Raw genomic sequence first — 7,331 nt, 5'->3', positions numbered from 1 at the left:
ATAGGACAAGGAATCATGAAAACATGACACACTCCTACACATTACATTTTCTGCTTCCCTTCAAACTGAATTCAGTTCAAATTGATTACGAAAACGGTGGGTGTCCTTCAAATACTGTTATAATTTTTTTGCCGGGTTTTTTGTAACAATTTGCTTAATTTGAAAGCATTTTGAAGCCACAGCATTCATGGCCCATCCACAGACACAGCAGGTGGTGAACTGAAGTATGGGAAAATGGGAGAAAATGTCAGACTGTTTTTTTTTGTTGCTGCTGTGACCCGATTCTGGAGGCTGAAACTGCAATTAACTTTTAAATGCAATGGAGTGAAGATTTCAGCAAATGCCTTCCCTTGGATGACCGGTAATGTTCGGTTTTTTGGTTTTCATTGAGTTCTGGAGGGAGGGGGGTGATGAGGCTTTGCATTGTTGTTCCCCCCCCCCCCCCCCCCCCCCGCCATTGCAGCTATGGCCTCTAATCAGCACAGCTGGATATGTATGTGTGTGCAGCTCATCTGAATTTCATGAGTCCAGGGGAAAGAAGCAGAGGAGCTGGGTCTGTGTGTTTGTCAGTGTGGGTTTATACATAGGTAATGCTGTGTGTGGGAGCACAGGAGGGTGAATGGATGTGTGTGTGAAGGGACTGGATAGTGATCAGTGTGTGCATGGAGGGGGGCTGGTTAGTGATGAGTGAGTGTGGAGGGGGGCTGGTTAATGATGAGAGGAGGCATGGAGGGGGGCTGGTTAGTGATGAGTGAGTGCATGGAGGGGGGCTGGTTAGTGGGGAGTGTGTGAAGGGGGCTGGTTAGTGATGAGTGATTGTGTGTGAAGAGGGCTAGGTACTGATGACTGTGTGTGGAGGGGCTGGTTAGTGATGAGTGAGTGAAGGGGGGCTGGTTAGTGATGAGTGACTGTGTGTGAAGGGGGGCTGGTTTGTGATGAGTGAGTGTGTGAAGGGGGGCTGGTTAATGATGAGTGTGTGAAGGGGGGCTGATTAGTGATGAGTGACTGTGTGTGAAGGGGGGCTGGTTTGTGATGAGTGAGTGTAAGAATGGGGCCTGGTTAGTGATGAGTGAGTGTGTGAAGGGGGGCTGGTTAGTGATGAGTGACTGTGTGAAGGGGGGCTGGTTTGTGATGAGTGAGTGTGTGAAGGGGGCCTGGTTAGTGATGAGTGACTGTGTGTGAAGGGGGGCTGGTTTGTGATGAGTGACTGTGTGTGAAGGGGGCCTGGTTATTGATGAGTGACTGTGTGTGAAGGGGGGCTGGTTTGTGATGGTTGTGTATGGAGGGGGGCTGGTTAGTGAGTGAAGGGGGCTAGTTAGTAATGACTGTGTGTGGAGGGGCTGGTTAGTGATGAGTGAGTGTGGAGGGGGGCTGGTTAATGATGAGTGTGTGAAGGGGGGCTGGTTAATGATGAGTGTGTGAAGGGGGGCTGGTTAGTGATGAGTGACTGTGTGTGAAGGGGGGCTGGTTTGTGATGGTTGTGTATGGAGGGGGGCTGGTTAATGATGAGTGTGTGAAGGGGGGCTGGTTAATGATGAGTGTGTGAAGGGGGGCTGGTTAATGATGAGTGTGTGAAGGGGGGCTGGTTAGTGATGAGTGAGTGTGTGAAGGGGGGCTGGTTTGTGATGGTTGTGTATGGAGGGGGGCTGGTTAGTGAGTGAAGGGGGCTAGTAAGTGATGACTGTGTGTGGAAGGGCTGGTTAGTGATGAGTGACTGTGTGTAAAGGGGGGCTGGTTAGTGATGACTGTATGTGGAGCGGGGCTGGTTAGTGATGACTGTGTGTGGAGCGGGGCTGGTTAGTGATGACTGTGTGTGGAGCGGGGCTGGTTAGTGATGACTGTGTGTGGAGCGGGGCTGGTTAGTGATGACTGTGTATGGAGTAAATTTTCTCGGGCCTATGTTTCCCCTGTCGCGCTATGATTTGTACACGGTTTCACTGCTGTTTTCATGTCTTTTTACGAAGCTCTTGACGTAAACAAGCCATATATTAATTTTAAAACATCACATACCTTTTCTATGTTTTTTGTTTTTAGAGATAATAAATGAAATTACTTAATTCACTGGATAGAGGTATTTCTTGATGAAAACGGTATAGTATTGCTTATAAGACTATATTATGCGTGACGATCTACTGTATTCACATGTAATAATGTACCTGAGTGATTTTCAGACATTTCATATACCTCTTTGCTTTAATATTAGGGGAAACATTATTTCCTGATAGACAGGAGAAACATAGGGAAACTGAATTGCCCGGAACACCGTAATACCAAGCCGCTTGAAAATGGGGCACACGCGAAACACTGAACAATGCCGCTTGAAAATCAAAAAACATAATTAAATAATTTGTTTGTTTTCAAAAGACTGAATTAGCAGTAAGCTAATTCTTACTGCTTTGATCGGCTTAGCCAAAGTAAGTGTACCTACGTAAACGTAATTGATGGCAGCATGATTTGGATTTTACTGAATCTTATACTGTGATAGAAGCTGACATAACAATAAACCGCATTTTCCAGCCTCAACTGTTTTAAGTTTGGGCTGTCAGTCAGGGGCGGTCACTGATGATGTCATTTGGCGCCGGTACCATTTTTTACGGCAGTGGAAAACCGACATGAAAGAAGAACCAAACTTTCGGCACTTTATGGAACTACCGAAAGTACGGTACCTGGTGCGGTGGGAAAACGCCCGAATAATTGGATGGCTAGGTGAACACCGCTTTGGTTCCAGAACCTCTCCTTAGGGGCACCTCAGCCATTTCATGTATTTGTTAAATTTCATCACCAGCTCACTTAACAAATCAACTTAATTAATTAAATGAGTTAAAAAAACGCCCCCTCATCTACCTCATGTGGAATCTCGGTGTTTACCAGTTGTTTCTTCTTGTTGTTGATTAGTCCAATGTATTTAAGTCTGCATTAGGTATGTTTTCTCCAGTCCAGTCATTAACGTCCATCCTGTTATGGTGTACTGTGTTCCTTTGTGTTTTCTAATTAAATCCTTCATTCATCCGATTTCCCCAGCTCCTGTGCAGCTTCCCTGCTCCGTGCCCGAGCTTGTGCACGACAGGTGGTTCCTGAAAATATTGGTGTGACTAAGGAGAGTCTTTGAAATAGCTAAGTTGATGCACTTTAGTAGATACAAAATCATAGTTCTGCACCAGCATCATTTAATCCTCATTTTCTTTGACTGCCTAAGACTTATACACAGTACTGTATGTGTGTCGTGTCATGTCATTATGTGCAAATGCACACGTGTGTTGCTGAGGAATGTGCTCCTGTGTTTGTGCATCAGCATCACATGCTAACCGAAAGCGGCGTCCTCCCACTGCTGCCCTTATTCCCTCTGCCAGCAGTACTTTCCTTTGCCGCCTTCCCCTCATTCGAGGCGCCTCCACGCCTCGTTCAGTCACGACGGCGGCACGTCGTTCGCTGCCCTCTCGCTCCAAAAAGAGGCTCCATCAGAGCTACAAACACGCGTCCCTAAAATAGAGATACAAGCTCCGTAAATATGAAGGTAATGAAAGACCAAATAAGCCATTACTACCAAATCTTGGCTGGAGTCTTAAAAAATCGATTTTTCTACCTGGTATTCCCTTTCATTCTTCAAAAAATGCAAATACATCCCTATAATTTTCTCGTGTTATTTTGTGTACAGCTTACACGATTATCTGCCTCCTCGTGGTTTGCCGTGTACCTCCGTCACTCAGAGGGGTGGACCATGGATTCCCTGGATTCATGATACATTTTGTTCCAGTTAATACATTTTAATAGCTCCTGACGATGTGGACGGACAAGGGTGCCGGTGGATGAGCCATAAACACGACACTCGGAATGGAGTAGCACTTACACTGCATGGGCAGCGAGGCTGTAGGAAAACACCGAAGCAAAGAGGGTTGAACCTTACATTGATTCAGCCGACGCTTTTCTCCAAAGTGATGTACAAGAGAGGATCAAGGACAGTCAGCTTCCTGAGAGCAATTAGGGTCAAGGGCCTTGCTCGAGGATGCAACAGGGACAACACTCTCTTCACTATGAGTTTGTACCTGGTGACCTTCTGATTATGGGCACAGAGCCGCACACGTGGTGGCGCCTGGTTACTTTCAGCTCTGAGAGTGAGTTGAGCGGCGGGTACTTGAGCAGTTGTGCGACGCACTGCTGTCGTCATGGCTCGCATCGTACCGCAAAGAGGATGCTCGCTTTCCTACATGCCTTGTGATCATAAATGCATCCCCGCTTTCAGTTTACTGGCATCCCCTTCCATCTGCTCAGTTTTTGCGAAGACGTGAACGGTTTCGCTTAATAACCGAATCAGCGTACTGCTGATGTCTCCCCCCCTCCCTCTTTTAACAGTGTAATCTGCTCTCATTATTTTGTATATTGTATAATTTCATGGCTATTCCTCTATTCCTGTGTAGTTCTGAATAATGGTCCTTTATTGGATATGCATATTGTATATGCCTTTTCTATGTGCGCAATGCTGCTAAATGACATTTCACTGCACTACATGCAGTGACAATAATGATTCTTATCTTATCTCTGTAGCGGGCGCGGTTGACCGTTTTACTGGTGCTGAGGCATCCGGCTGAAGGTGCTGCACCAAGGGGGGGCAGTGATCCTGCAGGCTACCTATGGCTCTGTATTCTTTGCCACCCACTTCCGGGATGGATTGGGTGCTCAACCTGTCATTCAAACAGCTCTGATCAGCAGCTGCATCCGACAGCCCCGGTCTACCTGTCCCAATCGATGCACCACCCATCATTCTAACAGCTTATCCTTGGGGAGGGGTGGGGGGGGGGGTAAAATCTCTCCCAGGAGGCCTAGATGGGATGCCAGCCCATCACAGGGCATACCCACATTTAATGGGCAATTTTGAGGCACCAGTTAGTCTAACAGCATGTCCTTATATCACAGAAGAAAATCCAGGCAACATGCGAACATACACACTCGCATGCACATACACATGTTTGTATTCATATCTTTGAGGGATTCATATTCATTTCTAGGGAAAAAAAAGAGAGACTCACAAGGTCAAACTCTGCAGACTGCAGCCGTTCCCCTTACATATCCCTCCTCTTGCGGTCAGTGTACCACACTCTCCCATCACCTGCACATTTAGTAAGGTGAGGCCTGAAGAAGGACCCACTTTGCAAACTGTGTGGGAAGAAAGGCAGACTTGCTCATGTCCTGGCCGGGTGCCGCATGGCTCTCGCACAGAGGAGGTACAGGTGGCAGCACAATAAGGTGCCCGTGGTTCTGGCAGACATCTTGGAGCAGGCAAGGAAAAGACCACAACAATCACACAGGCTGCAAGTAACACCTTTGCAGTTTATTCAGGCAGGAGAACGGCCATCTACTGCAAGGAGGACCTAAGCCAACATCCTCCAGAAGGCACAAAGGTGGGAGATGAGAGCAGACCTGGGAAGGAAATTGAATTTCCCCCCTATCGTCCAAATGTCACTGAGGCCGGATATCGTCATCTGGTCAGAGAAGGCGAGGAAGGTCATCCTTGTGGAATTGACTGTCCCATGGGAGGAAGGCAGTGATGAGGCCCGTGAGAGGAAGAGCTTGAAGTACCTGGGTCTTGTCCAGGAGTGCAGAGAAGAAGGGTGGCAGACGTGGCTGTTTCCTATTAAAGGGTGCAGAGGGTCCCTGGCACAGCCTGTGTGGACAGTGTCTGCTGCACTGGGTATATCAGGGAATGAGCAGCTGTGCGCAGGGTTGGGGAGGCAGCAGATAGAGCCCCTTATTGGCTTTGTCATAAAAGGGAGAAGGAGGGCTGGAGGCCCGGAGCTGATGGGCAGTGATCTGGCCACCACTGCCGACCCGCCAACTGGAGGGTGTTGCGGTTACGGGTCAAAACACCCGGTGAAGGTTAGGCACCGTCTGATGACATCAGCTCCGGACTGAAGGCCACAGTTCTTCAATAAAGATGAGTGGCATCCTCAGATATATTAAATAAGGAAGAACCCTAATCCCAACAATGACAACTTTAAGCCCTACCCAGCCCCAACCTTACCCATAAGTAACCAAACAAGAGTTGCAGTTTTTTGATTGCAGTCACAGAGTTTTTTTTATTATTTATTTTACTTGAGGTTATCCAAATGGAGACCCGAGAAATGTCCCCAAGAGTAATGAAGTTTCAGGTTTTATCACTCTTTGGGGACATTCTGGTCCCCAAATGTGATTTATGCACCCCCCCCCCCCCCACAGACACACACACACACACAGCATATAGGTCAGATTGGAACCCCTACTCTGCTGAGTGATATACTGTATGCAGTACAGCACAGTCGTACAGAGCAGCTGTCATAAAAATTTGTACAGCTCATCTCCGAAAACCAAAAGAGCTTCCATGACCAATTGTGAGAAGGTACTGCGCCTACAGGTACATGAATCTCAGCAGAGTGCCAAGATACCTAGAAGTGGTCAGGAACTGCCAACATATGGGAATTTACACCTCATCTGGCATGTAATAACTGCTGATGATTCACACAGAGACACACACACAGAAACACACAGACACAGACACACACATGCACACAGACATACTCACACAGACACACACACACATAGACAAACACATACAGACACACACACACATTTCTCACTGACCTTCCTTACTGGTCTCTAACACACCCCCTTCACCCGAAGTGAGTCATTTTAACTTTCTCTCTCTCTTGCTCACCCAGCTAATGCCCCCCCCCCCCACCTACCCTCCTCCCTCCCAGTAGCTTTCTCCTGGCAGGCAATGAAACTGGGCCCCATAGATAAGGTAACACCCCCCGACAGGCGGCCAGTGTGACCCCTGCCTACGGCCTCAGGTTCCCCGTCCGGGTTTTTAGTAGCTGTTCCCACACCCTGATGAGTCACCTGTGCCCCCCAATTCCACAAAGACAACCAGATTTATTCACAGGGCGTGGAGGCGTGAAAAAGAGGCATTCGATTTCGACCCCCACCCCCCACTGCCCTGCAAAGAGCCCGAATCAGATTTCCTAGATCTGATTTGGGGGGGCCTACTGGGATTTCCCAATGCAACAATGATCGATGTGGTCCATAGTGGGGTGGGGGGGGGGGAGTTTGCCAGTTCATTCGACTCACACATCCCACTCAAATGGAAATGCACTATATCCATCATTCTGATGATGTTAGAAGCAAAAAAGAAAAAGTTTCCTGTTCGATCGCTCACTCAGATCATGTTTTTTGAATATCGGCTCCCTCATAGTATTTTTGCAGTCTACTAAACTGCCTATCGTTATGGAAGAAAAAAATTCTGTGTACAGAATGAAAGTTAGTTGTTATAAATCACCATGTTAAGGGAGGGAATATTGTCC

This window comes from Paramormyrops kingsleyae, chromosome 8 (genome assembly GCF_048594095.1).
Source record: "Paramormyrops kingsleyae isolate MSU_618 chromosome 8, PKINGS_0.4, whole genome shotgun sequence".
Taxonomy (NCBI): Eukaryota; Metazoa; Chordata; class Actinopteri; order Osteoglossiformes; family Mormyridae; genus Paramormyrops; species Paramormyrops kingsleyae.
This window is presented reverse-complemented; position numbering follows the sequence as displayed.